This window comes from Somniosus microcephalus, chromosome 5, assembly GCF_052327205.1.
Source record: "Somniosus microcephalus isolate GS21.2 chromosome 5, FLI_Smic_1.0, whole genome shotgun sequence".
NCBI lineage: Eukaryota > Metazoa > Chordata > Chondrichthyes > Squaliformes > Somniosidae > Somniosus > Somniosus microcephalus.
Window position 1 is genome coordinate 25,393,867 of NC_140991.1, and position 19,441 is coordinate 25,413,307.

At 48.4% G+C, this 19,441-nt stretch overlaps 1 pseudogene; it reads right to left on the reverse strand.

Annotated features, from left to right (window-relative positions):
• LOC147116960 (tetratricopeptide repeat protein 21B-like) overlaps positions 1 to 19,441 on the reverse strand; it is a 106,850-nt pseudogene that overhangs the window by 36,393 nt on the left and 51,016 nt on the right.

The window sequence follows — 19,441 nt, forward strand, 5'->3', positions numbered from 1 at the left end:
TAACCGGTAGTGCCCCGCTCCGCTGCGCAGGCAATGACGACGTCATCACCGTGCGCAGCGCCCAGTTTTCGCCCCGCCTGCAAAATTGGCCCGCGCCCCCCTGAATCTGCACCGGGCGATGACAGCGACCGATTCAGGGGGCGGGAACGGAGCGGCAGGAGGCTCGCGGGGCGGTAAGTAAAGGGGAGGTGGCAGGCAGGGGGGAGAAAGAAAAATTGCCTGACTTACTTGTCGCGGCCCGTTGCCTCTTTGAACGCGGGGTCCGTGCCGCGATCTGGCACTCCTCTTGCATGCTGGGCTGCTGGCACGGCACCCCGCTCCCCAGTGGTCCAGGTAGGGCCCCGCAGAGTTGTGGGCTTGGGCCCTCCCCTTTAATGAGGGGAAGGCCCCTTCCACGCAGCAGCGCTACACGGTCCAGTGCGTAGCACTGCAGAATGCACGGCCCCAATATTCGGGGTTAGCGCTCTAAGGAAATGGAGCGCTTGAATTAGCACTCCACCTCCCCCTTGGAGTGCTAAAACTGAAGTTAGCGATCGCCGGCACTATTTTTCGCCAGAGTGCTAAATTTAGCGCCCAGGCGATGTTAGCGACCCAAAATGGTCGCTAGCGAATTTTTCCCCCTATTTGAGCAGAAAAATAATCAAAAAATCCATCACATATGATTAACTTTGTTAATTTGAGTCACGTCTACAATTGGAAATTTGAAAAGAATGTTTTTCTGACTCACTTTCGGGTCGTTTTCTACAAAGCCCAGCCCCTCATTATAATATCGGATCGCCTTGTCATAGTCTTGCTGATTCACTGATAGTTGGGCTATCTGGGCACAAATGGAGGCCGCCAGCTGATTTTGGGCCGGAATGATGTCTGACTGCTCTATCAGCAGGCGTTTCAGTAACCGTCCTTGTAGCTCGTAAGCCTTAAAAAAAAAACATTTCAAATGAGACAGAAACAGTGTAAGACAAATCCAATACCTGCCACATAACTGTGACCCTCACTCGAGCTGTCTACTTATATACAACTCAATACTTCAGTGATGTGTCCCTTTATGTATTGTGTGAAAAATGTAAATTTGACCTATATCAAATTCAGACTTTCTAAAAACTCAATAAACACTTCAAAAATAGGTTATTATTTTCCATTTTCAGTTTTAGGCATCATTTAAAATAACTGAAAAATGACGGCATATTTTAGAAAAAAAAAGAAAGACTTGCATTCATATAGCGCCTTTCATGGCCCCAGGACATCCCAAAGCGTTTTACAGCCATTTGAAGTACTTTTGACGTGTAGTCACTGTTGTAATGTAGGAAACGCACAGGAAGCTCCCACAAACAGCAAAATGCTAATGACCAGATAATCTGTTTTAACTGAAGTGGGTTAAAGGATAAATATTTGCCAGGACACCGGGGATAACTCCCCTGCTCTTCTTCAAAATAGTGCCGGGGGATCTTTCTCGTCCACCAGAGAGAGCAGACGGTGCCTCGGTTTAACGCCTCATCCGAAAGACGGCACCTCTGACAGTGCAGCCCTCCCTCAGTACTGCACTGTGAGCATCAGTTCAAGTCTCTGGGGTGGGACTTGAAACCCACAACCTTCTGACTCGGAGGCGAGGGTGCTGCCAACTGAGCCACGGCTAACATGGCTGAATTTAAGTTTTGAAGTTTAGAAGAATGAGAGGGGATCTCATTGAAACGTATAAAATTCTGACAGGGCTCGACAGACTGGATGCAGGGAGGATGTTTCCCCTGGCTGGGGGATCTAGAACGAGGGGTCACGGTCTCAGGATACGGGGTTGGACATTTAGGACTGAGATGAGGAGAAATTTCTTCACTCAGAGAGTGGTGAACCTGTGGAATTCTCTACCATAGAAGGTTGTGGCAGCCAAGTCACTGAATATATTTAAGGAGATAGATAGATTTCTAGACACAAAAGGCATCAAGGGGTATGAGGAGAGAGCAGGAATATGGTATTGAGATAGAGGATCAGCCATGATCATATTGAATGGCAGAGCAGACTCGAAGGGCTGAATGGCCTACTCCTCCTATTTTTCTATGTTTCTATGAATCATTTACACTTTTCATGAAGTGTATTTCCGCAATTATATAGTGAATTTTATTTTACAACTCTTCCATTAAGGTAAAAGAATAACTATTACTCAGTGTGTTAGGGATCTGAGCTTGGGTCTAAGCTAGGATGAAAATCTCTCTCTTGTTGGCAAAGGCAGTGTCTAGAAGTGAACGGTCAGTGCGCTAACCAACTTCATTGTCCAGTCTCACTCTCTGGTGACCCAATATTTACCTATTTGTGGTCTGTGTTTGATGTACGACGAATACCAAGACTGAATAATGATGACCCATTGGCATCACAGTGCTTCAACTGAATCAATAACAGGACTGTACCGAGAGGGCAGGACAGAATGGCAAATGGTGCACACGTTTCATTCAGTATCATTGTCAGTCTCTCTCACCTTGCTTAAAGCAACCAGTGCTTCATCTATTTCATTAGTCTTGTTGCAGATCCTGGCCAAAAGCATCAGGCACTTGACATCATTCATCACGGCAGCTAAATCATTTACTGCAACACAATGATACGCAGTAACAGTATTTGCCAGAAAATAGGTAACAATTATCCTGGTCGCCTTATTATTATCGAATAGCAATGCAATCTTTCAAGACCGCCAGATTACATAAGTCTGATAGATGATACTATTCTTACCTCTGGCCTAAAGTCTCTCCATCATTCTTGTGCTCCTCTATTATTAATATTATTATTGTGGTCTACGTTCCTCTACGTCTTCTTCTTTCTTCTAAAATCCAAATCAGAGTCCGGCACATACTTGCGCCTCTCCGCATGACTGTTGTGCTGAAATGATAACTATTTCTCATTCTCACCAAGGATCTCCGAATTACTCGATTCCTTAGCTCTCTAATTCTTGTTCCTACGATCTACAGGCCTTTAAAAGCGAAGCTTCACATCGCCTCACCACTACTTCCTTCTCTCCTCTTTGCAACCTTGATGGTGTCCTACACTAAGGACTTTCAACTTCACCGAGGTTTAAGACAAGGTACAAATCCTTATGCCACACGCACAGACAATGGTGTGAAAGATTTGGTTTTTGTTGAGCTTGGGGGAAGGGGGGGATGTTCCACTGACTAAAACAGAATAGCCTGCAAATTCATTGATAAAAAGATTATGGCACTGTGAGTAATATTTTCTGATTCTTCTCACTGCCATAAGTGCAATATTCGTACCAACTGATGTTTTAACTTAATAAAATATGACAAATGTCTTGCTAATAATGGGTCTTGACGTAAGAAAACTACTAGGCACTTGATCTAAGCATTAAACAAAGCTTTAATCAACTGTTTTACAACATGGAGGTCTAGTTGTGTCCTTCACTAGTTCCTGTTAAGAATGTTCTGCGCAAGCTGGGCCCGTGCCCGAGTATTTATACTCTCCCTGGACAGCGCCACCCGCAGGCTGCTCAGTATTATTTCATCAGTCTTTCTTTCATGAATGACTGATTCATGTCAGGTCCCACCCAAAAGGTTAATCAATCCCTTTCAGACGCTGACTGACCTGCTGCCCACTGCCAGTATTTTCTTGTTATTTCAGATTTCCAGAATTTGCAGGTTCCTTCTCAGTTCTACCTTTCTATCGATATAATTGTCTGCATTTTAATTCTCATAACTGCCGTCTCACAGGCGCTGGGAAATAACAAAAAGGCAGGATAGGTTGTACAGAAATGGAGAACGAAGTCAGGTAACCAACGGAAAGTTAAAAAAGAATTGCTCGCGATGGCGTAATTGTTTATTGTGGAAAGCGTGGGGTGCCGCAAGGATCAGTGCTGGGGCCTCAGCTATTTACAATCTATATCAATGACTTAGATGAAGGGACCAAGTGTAATGTATCCAAGTTTGCTGATGATACAAAGCGAGGGGGAAAACTAAGCTGTGAGGAGGACACAAAGGCCGGACTTTTGGGAGGTGGGTTGGGAGCAGTTGCGGGGGGGAGGGGGAGATGGGTGGGAGGCTGCTAGGAAGCGGTCGGGAAATCCGGGAAAACAATTTCCCGCAGGCCCTGCTAAATTCAACGGCAGGGCCTGATTTGCATTTCAAACTTCTATTTCCCATGGAGGCTAGCTGGCTGCGGGCGGGTAGGCTTGCGGCACGAGGCCACAGAGAGGAGGGAGGAAGGGATCGGGTGGGAGCTGTGAGGTGGACGGGGGCTGGACTCGAGCATGGTGGTGGGGGTGCGGGGGCAGAGGGAGAGAACGTCGGGGACCAGAGGAGGATCGGGGGAAGAGGATGAGAACATCGCGGGGGGGGAGGGGGGAGAGGGATTGGCGGCATTGAGGCATTGGCGGGGGAGGGAGACAACATCGGGGGCTGGAGAAGGATCAGGGGGAGGGAGAGAACATCGGAGCCGGACTCGAACATCGGGCGGGGGGGGGGGGGGGTTGGGGGTGGGTGGGTGGAGGGAGAGGGTCATGGGGGGCTGGACTCAAGCATCGTTTGGGGGGGGGGGGATTGAAGGCCTGTGGGGGGGGCATCAGAGGCCTTGTAGGGGGGGATCTGAAGCCTGTGGGGGGGGATTGGAGGCCTTGTGGGGGGGATCAAAGGTGACCGATGGCTGCACTGGCACACTGAAGGCGGTGTTGGACTTCGTCATCGACGTCTGCCCTTGTTGACAGTAGGTTCCCGAGGTATGGAAAGTGATCCGCGTTGTCCAAGGCCTCGTCGTGGAATTTGATAATCAGGGGGCAGTACAGTGTGGCGGGAGCAGGTTGGTAGAGGACCTTTGTCTTACGGATGCTCTTGTACGCTTCAGTGAAGGTGTTGACGATGGTTTGGAGTTCAACCTCCGAGTGTGCGCAGACGCAAGCGTCATCTGCATACTGCAATTCGATGACAGAGGATGGGACGACCTTGGATCTGGACTGGAGGCGACGGAGGTTGAACAGTTTCCTGTTTGTTCTGTACATTAGCTCCATTCCAGTGGGGAGCTTACTGAGGGTGAGATGGAGCATTGCAGCAAGGAAGATCGTGAAGAGTGTTGGTGTGATGACACAGCCTTGCTTGACCCTGGTCCGTATGTGAATTGGGCCTGTGGTGGATCCGTTGGTCAGGATCACGACTTGTTGGTCCGTATGACTTCTACTTGTTCCATACTTTCTTACGTGTACAGATATCTTCCTTTTGGAATAGGCAACTCAACACTTTCCACCTTTAACCCAGACATAATTAAGTCCCCGTGGATCACTGGACGATATACTTTCAACATCCAGTAAGTGTGCGTGTGTGGAAGGCAGCTGAGAACAGGATTGAGTTCTGCTGTAATGCTCACTCACACCCGCTCCGTGCTTGAATAACCCTTTCAGGAGGGCAGTGGAGAAAATAGAGGCAAGCAGATAAAAAAAAATCCAAGGGCTTTGATCTTTATAACAACAGAAAATGCTGGAAACACTCAGCAGGCTGTAGTGTATGTACTTTGAAGAAGGAACTATATTCTGCAGCCCCTGTATACTGCAGTACCAGTAGTGACCACCCCGGTATATAAGCCTGTGTAGTTACTTTGTATAGTAGTTCCAGTTTTGTCTCCATTCAGTAAACACCTGTTATAACCAACTCCTGCAGTCCATGTCTCAATTACACATGGACGTTACACTGGCGACGAACAGATCTGAACTTACCTACAGTTCTGCACCACCTCACAGGGATCCATCCCTGAAGCGAAGTTGTTAGAGGTCGAGGCCAGAAGGAAGAAATCCAAAAAGAAAAAAAAAACAAATAGAAGAAACGGGTGTCGACCGTGGGCAACCGCCCTCTGATTCAGCGTGGGGGGGAAGTGCGCGAAGACCATAGGGCGTCGCCATCAAGGCATAAAAATGCCACCAACAGCGCTAGCAGCAGCGGAACTGACAGAAAGCGCGGGAGGCGCCATCTTAATCCAGCGGGGAAGAAGGCAAAGCGCAGGAGGCGCCATCTTAGATCTCCAAGATGCCGAAGACTGGCAATATCACTGCCTTCGATAATGCAATAGAAGACTGGACCACGTATGTGGAAAGAGTCGAAGTATATTGCAAGGCAAATGAAGTAGCCGATGAGAAAAAGGCATCGGTACTACTAAACTTAATGGGCGCAAGAACGTACGGCCTATTGCGGAACCTGATCACTCCAGTCAAACCGATGGCGAAGAGTTTTAACGAAATTGTTCATATCCTACAGGAACACCTAAATCCTACACCGCTGCTGATAGCAGAAAGATTTAAATTCCACAAGAGAAATCAGCATAAAGATGAGAGCAATGCTGATTGCCTAACGGAACTACGCAAGCTATCAAAGCACTGCCAGTTCGGAGCAGGACTGGCAGATACCCTACGGGACAAATTTGTCTATGGACTCCTGAGTGAAGGAACCCAGAAGAGGTTACTCTCAGAGAAAGAGCTGACGCTAGATAAGGCTTTCAGTGTGGCAGTATCGTACGAAGCAGCAGCAAGGGGAGCTGCGGAAATACAGCAAAAGCCACAGGAATACGGCACCCATGAAATGACACGGGGATTTGAAAAATGTTATCGCTGCGGCAGAACAACCCATGACCAGAAGGACTGCTGGTCCAAGGACAAAACATGCAGGCAATGCGGAAAGGTGGGACACATTGCACGAGTTTGCAGGTCCGGGAAGAAGACTAACGACAACAAAAAGACTACTAAGGAAAAGTACAGGAAAGTACAAAAGATGACGGACAGTAGTTCCGAAGACCAGAAGAGCGATAGTGAATCCGGGAACAAGAGACTAAGCTGTCTCAAACTACACAACGTAATCACAAAAGAGGATCACCGAACCATTTGGGTCACCCTCACGATAGCAGGGTCCCAAGTCAAAATGGAATTGGATACAGGATCAGCTCTGACCATCATGAATCGACGAGACTACGAGCGGCTATTCTCACACATACCCTTGAAAGACACATCCATTGTCTTGAAGACATATACGGGGCAGAAAGTATACCCCAGAGGGAAAATAAGGGTGCCTGTCGAATACAACGGCAAGGAAATACAGAAATTGTATCTGTACATACTGCAAGATGGTGGACCACCGTTATTGGGACGTGAATGGATCAGAAAGATAAGTTTAGACTGGCACTCCATTCAGGCACTGACTGTGGCTGGTAAAAAGGATGACGACGTCACACCTGGACAATTGTCAAAAATCTTGGCTAACGCTAAAGAGGTATTTCAACAAGAACTGGGAACTCTTAAAGGCATAACCGCCTCGATAAAAATAGAAGAGAATGCAATTCCCAAGTTTTTCAAAGCAAGACCGGTACCGTATGCAATTCGCCCAGCCGTCGAGGCAGAGCTGGAGAATCTGGAAAATGCAGGCGTGTTAACTAAGGTAGACTGGAGCGAGTGGGCGACACCCATCGTTCCTGTCATGAAGAAAACGTTAAACAATAAGTCTGAGGAGCCAAGGAAGGTTCGCATCTGTGGGGACTTCAAGGTGACTGTGAACCCAGTCCTTCACACAGTACAGTATCCTCTTCCGAGGATAGAAGATATTTTTGCCTCACTATCTGGAGGGAAACGTTTTCCAAAAATTGACCTAGCGCAAGCATATTTGCAGATGGAGGTTGAAGAATCCTCTAGGAAATATCTCACGATAAACACTCACAAAGGTCTTTACCAGTATAATTGACTGGTATTCGGAGTTGCATCAGCTCCGGCTATATGGCAAAGAGCGATGGAACAAGTCCTGCAAGGGATTCTGGGGACCCAGTGTTACTTGGACGACATCCTAGTGACAGGTGAAGATGACAGTGAACACCTTGCCAACCTAGAGCAGGTGCTCACTAGACTAAGAGAACATGGGCTACGAGCCAATCGCCCCAAGTGCGAGTTTTTTAAGAAACAAATATCGTATTGTGGCCACGTGATTGATGAAGAGGGGTTACATAAGTCCCCTGACAAAATTGAAGCGGTAGTTAAGGCTCCAGCGCCTGAAAATGTGTTGCAACTGAGGTCATTCCTCGGATTGGTGAATTACTACCATAAGTTTTTGCCGAATTTGTCCACAATTCTGCACCCACTGAACGCCCTGCTACAAACTGGAGTAGCATGAAAATGGAGCGATGAATGTAAGCGGGCCTTTCAGAAGTGTAAAAGCCTGATCACTTCAAGAGAAGTATTGGCTCACTACAACCCATCACTACCGATAAGACTGGCGTGTGATGCGTCTCCCTACGGCGTTGGAGCGGTACTGTCACATAAATCCCTTGATGGTTCAGAGAGGCCGATAGCTTTTGCGTCACGCTCGTTAACTGCAGCTGAGCGTAACTACGCCCAGATTGACAGAAAGGCCCTCAGCCTAGTGTGGGAGGTGAAGAAGTTCAATCACTACCTGCACGGACAGAAATTTACTCTACTAACTGATCATCAACCTCTTGTCTCCATTTTCAACCATAAGAAGGGCGTCCCGATAATGACAGCACAACGGCTACAGAGGTGGTCCCTTTTCCTAGGGGCACACCAATATGACATCGAGTACAAAGGAACTAAACAGCATGGGAATGCTGATGGATTGTCGCGCCTACCGTTGCCGACGGTGGAAGAAGCACCTGCAGTGGATCCTGTGGAGATATTCCACTCGACCATAGTCGAATGTCTACCTGTGACGAATGCAAACATAGAAAAGGAAACACGAAATGACCCGACACTCTCCAGGGTCTATGATTTAACGGTGAAGGGATGGCCAGCACATGGCGAACCACTGTTGCCAGCATTCTCGCCGAGAAGAGAACAGCTGTCAGTGTGCCGAGGAACCTTGATGTGTGGATCCAGAGTAGTAATTCCACCCAAATTGAAGGATAGAGTGCTCAATGAGCTTCATGAGGGTCATCTGGGAGGGGTAAAAATGAAGAACTTAGCCAGAGCGTTTGTGTGGTGGCCGGGAATCAATAGAGAAATCGAAGAGATGACCAAGAGCTGTACAGGATGCCAGAAGGTCCAAAACGCCCCACCACAAGCCCCTCTACATCCATGGGAGTGGCCCTCATCTCCATGGCAAAGGGTGCACATTGATTTTGCTGGTCCATTTATGGACTCGATGTTTTTAATTGCGGTGGATGCACATTCAAAGTGGCCAGAGGTAATAAAAATGTCCTCAACCACCACAGAAAAAACCATCACAGTCTTACGAACCATATTCGCCAGAAATGGGCTGCCTGAACAGATTTGCTCCGAAAATGGACCACAGTTTGTGTCTGAAGAGTTCCGGAGGTTCTTAAAGAACAATGGTGTTAAGCATTACACATCCGCCCCATATCATCCAGCCACCAATGGATTGGCTGAGAGGTTCGTTCAAACATTCAAGAAGGCTATCAAGGCAATGTGTAATGAAGACATACTCCTACAACACAAGGTGGATAACTTCTTGTTTGCCTACCGGAATGCGACACATGCGGTTATCAACCAAACTCCAGCCATGATGTTCTTCAATCGAAGACTAAGATGCCACTTGGATTTGGTTAAGCCAAACATCAGAAGAGATGTGGAGAACAGGCAGTTTCAGAATATGAATGAAAGGCCAACCAGGAGTTTTAAGATAGGTCAACCAGTTTTGGCCCGGGACTACTGCACAGAGAAATGGCAGCCAGGAACAATCTGCACACGGCAAGGACCTCTAATGTATACCGTGGACGTTGGAGAGAGCATTGTAAGACGCCATGCTGACCAGATTCTAGAGTCACTGGAAAACGTCAAATCCACACCACGATCCGATACACCTGGTGATGAAACCGAAGTACCAATTGCATCTACCTCAGAATCGGTGATATTGGAAGCAGACGAACCAAACAACGACGTTGATCCCGAATCGACTTTGCCAGAAGAACCTGATACCCCAAAGAGGCGTTATCCAGACAGAATCAGGAAGCCTCCTCAAAGACTGAATTTATAATTGCTTAACTTCAGCTAATGTATATAGCAACTGTAATTGTAAATATGTTATTTAATTATTAATCGAATGTTATGTACTGTTTAGCTAAAAGGGGAGGAATTGTAGTGTATGTACTTTGAAGAAGGAACTATATTCTGCAGCCCCTGTATACTGCAGTACCAGTAGTGACCACCCCGGTATATAAGCCTGTGCAGTAACTTTGTATAGTAGTTCCAGTTTTGTCTCCATTCAGTAAACACCTGTTGTAACCAACTCCTGCAGTCCGTGTCTCAATTACACACGGACGTTACACAGGCCAGGCAGCATCCGTGGAAAGAGAAACAGAGTTAACGTTTCAGGTCTGGGACCCTTCATCAGAACTGGAAAAAGCTGGAAATGTAACAGATTTTAAGCAGGTGCCGAGACAGCGGTGGCGGGGGTGGTGGTTTAGGAGGGGAGGAAGGAATTGAAAGAACATGCTGTGAAAATGTTGCAAATGGGAATGGCAAAATCATACTGCATGAAAAATGGGGGCAGGGATTATTATCTGAAATTGTTGAACTCGATGTTGAGTCCAGCAGGCTGTAAAGTGCCTAATCGAAAGATGAGGTGCTGTTCCTCGAGCTTACGTTGAGTTTCATTGGAACAATGCAATAGCCCGAGGACAGAGAGGTCAGAGTGGGAGTGAAGTGGAGAATTAAAGTGACCGGCGACCGGAAGCTCAGGGTCACCCGTACGGACTGAACGGAGCTTTTCCTGCTTAATATCTGTTACATTTCCAGCTTTTTCCAGTTCTGATGAAGGGTCCCAGACCTGAAACATTAACTCTGTTTCTCTCTCCACGGATGCTGCCTGGCCTGCTGAGTATTTCCAGCATTTTCTGTTGTTATTTCAGATTTCCAGCATCCGCAGTATTTTGCTATTATATTTGATCTTTATAGATTTGGCGTACAAGAATTAAGAATTCAGTATTTCTCACACCCGGCTAGTTTACTTGTACTCAGAAAGTTGATCAAAATATAACATCTTCAGGTTAATTTTGGATTTGAAAGTAATGGTCTTATGTTTGTACGGGAGCTGAGAGTTGTACCCAATGACCACAAGTAATGCTGTGAGGATGTAATGCTCACAGTAAGTGATTTAAAAAAGTACTGCAAAGTCTTCTTCAGTAAACAGTATGATCAATGACTAATAGTAAATTATGTTGAGGGACATTAAGCCAATTACAGGAAGCTTTGTGTTATCCGGAGGCTAAATGTCCGGCAAGCTCGAGCCACCGGCAAAAATCAGGAGCCGTTTTGTTAGGTTTTTTTTTTTTCAACAGTCAGGCTCTGCAAAGTCTCTCTGAAGCTGTTGCTAAGCGACAGAGACGCTTCCAAGGTACGGCCGACTGTTTAGAAGCTGTTGCTAAGCAACAGTGTTTGTTGCCAGATACGGAGCTGAACCGTATGCTTCAACATTAACGCTGGAGTGTCTGGCAGTTTTGAGGGAACGGTAACAGCTCGGTCCCGTCGGTGCCGGATAGCACAAAGTTTCCTGTACATATAACAGTCTTGTCGAGAGTTGGATTCCCATACCTTGGTGTAGTGGTGAGTTTTAACTAACACTTGACCAATCTTCCTCACCAAGTGTCCATCATAAGGGTTTTTCTTCAAAACTTGTTCATATACCTCTATAGCTTTTTCTGGCTAAAATAAATTAGAAACAATCAATCTGATTAAGGAACAAGAACAACAAGAAGCACTTGTATAGCATCTTTAACATAGAAAAATGCCCCAAAGCTCTTCATAGAGGCATAAGGAAGGCAAGCCAAAATAAAATGAAGAGAATAAGAAGACTTGGTCAAAGTGTTTTTTTTTTTAATTCGTTCATGGAATGTGGGCTTCGCTGGCAAGGCTAGCATTTATTGCCCATCCCTAATTGCCCTTGAGTGGCTTGCTAGGCCATTTCAGAGTGCAGTTAAGAGTCAACCACATTGATGTGAGTCTGGAGTCACATATAGGCCAGACCGGGTAAGGACGATAGATTTCCTTCCCTAAAGGACATTAGTGAACCAGATGGGTCTTTACGACAATCCAGTAGTTTCATAGTCACCATTACTGATACTAGCTTTTTATTCCATTTATTTAATTAACTGAATTTAAATTCCCCAGCTGCCGTGGTGGGATTTGAACTAGTTGTCACTGGATTAGTAATCCAGGCCTCATGGATTACTAATCCAGTAACATTACCACTAACATTACCACTATGCTACCGTTCCACTATGCTACCATTAAGGAGGATCTCAAAGTAGAAGAGGGAGGTAGAGAGGTGAAGGGTTCAGGGGGAGGAAAATTTCCAGAGTCTGGGACCTAGCTGTTTGAAGGCACAGGTGCAATGATAAGGCGAAGGAAAAATGGGAGGCAGAAGAGGCTATAGTGAGAGGAATGGAGAGGTCGGAGGTGGTGGTTGTAGGATTGTAGGAGGCTGCAGAATTAAACACAAGGATGCAGATTTTAAATGATAGATGTTGGGGGACTGGGAGCCAATGAATGTCGGATAAGCAGTCTGACAGCACAGAGGCGGTGGAGAGGTAAATACAGTAGGTGGATAATAGAGTTGGATGTCATTGGAAACATGTGGAAGCTGACCCCATGGCTTCTCATGATGTTGCCAAGGGGAAGCATGTAGATAAGGGTTCAAAAATGGATCCTTGGGGACTCGGGAGGGAATGGCTTAGGAAAGGGAAGAGAAGCCATTGTTAGAGAAGCTGCAGTTATGATTGAATAGGTAAGAGTGGAACCAAGCAAGAGCTGAATGATAGAGGGAGATCCTGTTATTGATTGTATCAAAGGCTGCAGAGGTCATGCAGCATGTAGGCGGACTGTTAAGTATGTGTATTGTATTGAACAATTAACACAAAGACTTAAACGTATAACTCAAACAGGTCTTTACTGGTTGGAGGTAGGGACTATACATAGGTTCAAAGTAGCACACATATTACATACACAACACGGACAGTGTACTATGGTCACAGTCACAGAGGTTTTAAAAAGCAAACAGTTTAAATTGACAGTAAAATACATAAGTGTAAATTCAGTGCTCCCACACTTCCAGTGGGTAATTCTGTTCGAAGAGAGAGCAGGTCGGAGAATTGCCACGGTAGTGTTGTAGCCCTGTCACTGAACCATGCTACTTTCGAGCACAGCTCCCTGCTGGAAGTGAAGGTTAACATTTTTTTAAGGAAGTACACTCATCCTCAACTTACTTTTTCATTTTTAATAAATGTTGACTGACTGACTGACATTCCCACACAATCACCTTCAGAATCATCTTTTTTAGATTCGATTACTTTAAACACGTGGAGGGGATAATAACAACCTTCTAAAGTCATTTCTGTGACTTTCAAGGAAAATTCTGTATTTTATTTTTGAAATATCCGGGTCAGGAAATTTCTAGGAGCTGCTCCCGTTCCAGCAGTGTTACTTGGCCGGAAGTGTGGCGGAAACCCCTTTCGTGCGCGTAAACAGGTGGGGCGGGGTTGGTTATTTTTAACATAACCCGCCCGGAGGGAACCTGATAGAATCGAATCGTTGCCCGCCGTGGTGGGGTCCGATTAAAATGACTCTCGGTGCTCTTCCGCCAAAGTAAAGCCGGTGGAGCAGGAGCAGCTCCGAGGAAGTTCCCAGCCCAGGAGGCCATACAGCCAGGCAACAACGACAACAACAAATAGGCTGCAGGATATTGAAAATATGTGGACCCTGGGATCAGCTAATGAATGTGGGAAACCCTCATTAACTACATACTGCTTAAACCTCACGCGCATCCAGTGCCTAACAGGTCCTCTGGCCCACGCTTTCCTGCTCTATCTTAGCTTGCTCTGAAAGAAGGAACTCAATCCTCAGTGCTAACCAGATCTTCGCAATTGTGGAAGATTCCCAATTCATGGATCTGCGACATGAGATGACCAAGAGCGTGTGTTCACTTTGCACAATTCAGTAAGAATGATGCATTTAAGGGGAAGTTCGATGAGTCCACGAGTTGAGAAATGGAACAAAAGGATCTGCTGACAGGCTGAGAGGAAGTAGGGTGGGAAGAGGCTCGTGTGGAACATAAACACCGACACAGACCAGTTGGGCCGAATGGCCTGCTTCTGTGCTGTAAATTATATGTAATTATATGTAGAATGTGGAAGGAATTGATTGGTGCGGTGTGTTAGACACTGGCCTTTCACTTCTGGGGGGACCTGGGTTCAAAGCTAGCACAGAATGATGGATGGAAATATCCGCTGCTTGCCGGTTGTTAGTGTCCAATGCGGAATAACTTCAGGCAGATCACCAGTCCCCAGTAAACATGGCGCACCTTTGCCAACCTTCGTCAGAGTGGCCACTGGATGACTGGGGTGGGAAAGCGGGGGGGGGGAAGTCACATTTGGAATATCACATTTAGAGGTTGGGCTGGGGCATAATCTTCTCTTAGGCAGTCCCTTGGAAGCGAGGATGACTTGCTTCCACATTAAAAATGAGTTCCCAGGTGACTGATGAGCCCAATGCGGGACCTACAGTCTGTCACAGGTGGGGCAAACGGTGGTTGAAGGGGCGGGTGGGTGGGGTGCTTGGGTTGATGTGCGCTCCTTGCGCTGCCTGCGCTTGACTTCCGCTTGCTCCCGGCGAAGAGACTCGAGGTGTTCGGCGCCTTCCCGGATGCTTCTCCTCCAATTTGTGCGGTCTTGGGCCAAGGATTTCAGATGTCGGTGGGGATGTTGCACTTTTTCCAAGGAGGCTAATAGAGGGAGCTTCACTCCGCATCTGGCTGTGGTTGATACCAACACTGTACTGGGAGCGGGGGGCAACTCTAACATAACCAATCTGTTGGAAAGCTGATGAGTGCGATGCTGGTTTTTACACCTTTTACAATTTTACTCTCCATTGAATGTGAAGTCAGTGCAGAGCAATATTGGGCGGGGTGTAAAACCGGCGTTCCACCCAATCCCGTGGGTTTCCCGCCCGGTCAGTTTGGTTGAAATTACCCCCTCAGGTGAATGTCTGAAAATGCAAAGATTTCTATTCCTCAGCACTAAAATGAGCACAAAAGTTGATTTTTAAATAGGGCGGAGGAAATTCTGGATCTAACTGGGTAATAAACCTGTAGGTACACATGTTACAATCCTTCTGACTAACCTCCTGGACAGTTGTATATGTGTCGCCAAGAAGAAGGCTTATCTGTGGACTCGGGAACTGGTCGCACAAGTCTCTGTAAAACGGAAAACATAACAATAGTGCTGCGGAAATCGTGATTTGAAGTAGTCGACATTCAAATGCAAAACTATGTACAGTGTGGCAAAGATTTTTTTAAAAACTTGGCTGGCAGTACATCTCAGCTCTGTCTGATTTATGTTGCTCTGAGGCGGCGCTGATCTAAAAACTGCCGCCTTAAGAATCCTTTCAGGCTTTGGCATCTAACTCTCAGGAGTCTGATGCTGGAATAATGAAGAGGTGAAGAGGTTGCGCAGTATTGAAATAACAACAGAAGATGCTGGAAACACTCAGCAGGTCAGGCAGGAGAGATTGACTGACAAAAGGGATGATGGTGCAAGGCAAAAGGAGAGGTAACGGTCGCCTGTCACTTTAATTCTCCGCTCCACTCCCACTCTGATCTCTCCACCCTCGGCCTCGTACACTGTTCCAATGAAGCTCAACGTAAGCTCGAGGAACAGCACCTCATCTTTCAATTAGGCACTTTACAGCCTTCTGGACTTAACAGCGCGTTCAACAATTTCAGACTATAACCTTGGCCCCTGTATTTATTTATATATTTTTTCTCTTGTTTTCTCACATGGTAGCTGTTAATGTTGCTGCCATCATCATTCACACCTCATCTAACATAGAAACATAGAAGATAGGAGCAGGAGTAGGCCATTCGGCCCCTCGAGCCTGCTCCGCCATTCAATGCGATCATGGCTGATCATCCAAATTCAGTACCCTGTCCCTGCTTTTGCCCCATATCCCTTGATCCCCCCTTAGCCTTAAGAAATATATCTAACTCCTTCTTGAATATATTTAATGAATTGGCCTCAACTGTCTTCTGTGGTAGAGAATTCCACAGGTTCATCACTCTTTGGGTGAAGAAATTCCTCCTCATCTCAGTCCTAAATGGCTTACCCCTTATCCTTAGACTGTGACCCCTTGTTCTGGACTCCCCCGTCATCGGGAACATCCTTCCTACATCTAGTCTGTCTAGTCCTGTTAGAATTTTATAAATTTCAATGAGATCCCCTCTCATTCTTCTAAACTCGAGCGAGTATAAGCCTAATCGACTCAATCTCTCTTCATACGTCATTCCTGCCATCCCAGGTATCAGTCTGGTGAATCTTCGCTGCACTCCCTCCATGGCAAGAACATCCTTCCTTAGATAAGGCAACCAAAACTGCACACAATACTCAAGGTGTGGACTCACCAAGGCCCTGTACAACTGCAGCAAGACATCTTTACTCCTGTACTCGAATCCTCTCGCTCTGAAGGCCAGCATACCATTTGCCTTCTTAACCGCCTGCTGCACCTGCATGCTTACCTTCAGCGACTGGTGCACAAGGACACCCAGGTCTCGTTGCACTTCCCCTTTTCCCAATCTATTGCCGTTCAGATAATAATCTGCCTTCCTGTTTTTGCCACCAAAGTGGATAACCTTGCATTTACCCACATTATACTGCATCTGCCATGCATCTGCCCAATCGCCCAACCTGTCCAAATCGTACTGGAGTTTCTCGGCATCCTCCTCACAGCACACACGCCCAACCAGCTTTGTGGCGTCTGCAAACTTGGAGATATTACATCTAGTTCCCTCGTCTAGATCATTAATATATATTGTGAATAACTGGGGTCCTAGCACCGATCCCTGCGGTACCCCACTAGTCACTGCCTTCTGTTAAGTCTGTGTGTTCCAGTTATATTTAAGGTCAATTACTGACACAGACTACAAGAATAACTTTTCAATAGGTCTTTACTATTCGGAGGTTAGGGCTGTACTACCCAGCAAATTACTACACAGCACTTATATACCGGTGTGGTCGCCACCGGTATTACCGTATACAGCAGCCAGAGAAAGTAGTACATCTCTTAAGGTGGAACAGGTTTAAGTTCTCTTAAGGTGGAACAAGTTACATACACCACAATCCTCTCTTTTTAGCTTAACAGTTATATCCCCATTTAACATAACATAATAACATCTATATATATAAATCGGTACTTCTGTCATTCTGTCTATCTGTCATTCTGTCTGTCATCGCCTGTGCGTCTGGCGGGCTATGCGCTCGAAAGTTACAGGGCGTACCTACGCGCGCGTTACCTCCAAAGAAAGCTTACGCTTCCGAGACGGTTTTAAGCGTATTTACGTTTCGGCCGGGCTAAAATTGCGCCCGCGGTATCCCAAAAACCTTCAACATTCCGCTCATTAGCATCTCATTATCTGCTCATTAGCGACAGAGTGACCTCGAGCTCGACCAATCGTACGCCGGGTTGCTGGCGTGTGCCACCGGGCCAATCGGTGCATGTGTGGCCGGGCTTTATCGTTCTGAACCGAGGTGAGTCACCGCCATCTTGATTCCAAACTTTTCCTTTCTTTTTCCCGCTTTCTGCGTCTTAAAAAAAAAACGTTTCTTTTAAAACACATATTGTTTTAAAAAAAAATGATTTAGAAACGAATTAACTTATCTAATCTCATTAATTTTCCTACCTTTCCCCGTTTTTCCAGGTAGGCCTCGAAGCCTCGGCTTCTCCTTCACACCCATGCCCGAGCTAGGCACCTCCCGGCCCCACTCGAAGGCTGGAGGGCCGAGCCTCAGCCCAGCGCCGCTAGGGTGCGCGCGCAGCAGGAGCTGAGACGCGGCGTCTCTCTCTGGCTCGGCCAGGGGGCGGGGCTTGCTGAGCGTCAAGCGTCACCCTGGCAACCGGCCCCCCGGCCGTCTCGCACAGCCGCAATCGGCGGTCTTCCCCTCGGGGGGGGGCGCGACCCTCGGGGGGGGGGGGGCGCGGCCCACGGGGGGCCGCCAAGCGTCACCCTGGCAACCAGCCGCCCGGCCGTCTCGCACAGCCGCAATCGGCGGTCTTCACCTCGGGGGGGGGGGCGCGACCCTCTGCGGGGGGCACGACCCTCGGGGGGGGGCGCGACCCACGGGGGGCCGCGACCCTCGGGGGGGGGCGCGACCCTCAGGGGGGGCGCGACCCTCGGGGGGGGGGGGCCGCGACCCTCGGGGGGCCCCCCGCCCTCCCTCTCCTCCCTCCCCCCCGCGCCCCCCGCTCCCCTCCCTCCCCTTCCCCCCCCCCGCGCCCCCCCTCCCCTCCCTCCCCTCCCCTCACCCGCGCCCCCCCTCCCTCCCCCGCCCTCTCCCCTTCCCCCCCTCCCCCCTGCCCCCTCCCTCCCCCCTCCCCCCCGCCCCCCCCTCCCCCTCCCCCTCCCTCCCCCCCCGCCCCCCCCTTCCCCTCCCTCCCTCCCTTCCCCCCCTCCCCCTTCCCCCCTTCCCTTCCCCCCCCCCCGCCCTCCCTTCCCCCCCCCACCCTCCCTTCCCCCCCGCCCTCCCTCCCACCCCCCCAGTCGCTCTCTCTCTCTCTCTTCCAACAACAACATGCGCTCAAAAAAGCCTCGGCACCGCCGGGCACTTCAGCTAGTCTATATATATAAATCGGTACTTCTGTCATTCTGTCTTTCTGTCATTCTGTCTATCTGTCATTCTGTCTGTCATCGCCTGTGCATCTGGCGGGCTATGCGCTCGAAAGTTACAGGGCGTACCTACGCGCGCGTTACCTCCAAAGAAAGCTTACGCTTCCGAGACGGTTTTAAGTGTATTTACGTTTCGGCCGGGCTAAAATTGCGCCCGCGGTATCCCAAAAACCTTCAACATTCCGCTCATTAGCATCTCATTATCCGCTCATTAGCGACAGAGTGACCTCGAGCTCGACCAATCGTACGCCGGGTTGCTGGCGTGTGCCGCCGGGCCAATCGGTGCGTGTGTGGCCGGGCTTTATCGTTCTGAACCGAGGTGAGTCGCCGCCATCTTGATTCCAAACTTTTCCTTTCTTTTTCCCGCTTTCTGCGTCTTAAAAAAAAACGTTGCTTTTAAAACACATATTGTTTTTTAAAAAAATGATTTAGAAACAAATTAACTTATCTAATCTCATTAATTTTCCTACCTTTCCCCGTTTTTCCAGGTAGGCCTCGAAGCCTCAGCTTCTCCTTCACACCCACGCCTGAGCTAGGCACCTCCCGGCCCCACTCGAAGGCTGGAGGGCCGAGCCTCAGCCCAGCGCCGCTAGGGTGCGCGCGCAGCAGGAGCTGAGACGCGGCGTCTCTCTCTGGCTCGGCCGGGGGGCGGGGCTTGCTGAGCGTCAAGCGTCACCCTGGCAACCGGCCGCCCGGCCGTCTCGCACAGCTGCAGTCGGCGGCCTTCACCTCGGGGGGGGGGGGGCGCGACCCTCTGCGGGGGCCGCGACCCTCGGGGGGGGGCGCGACCCTCGGGGGGGGCCGCGACCCTCGGG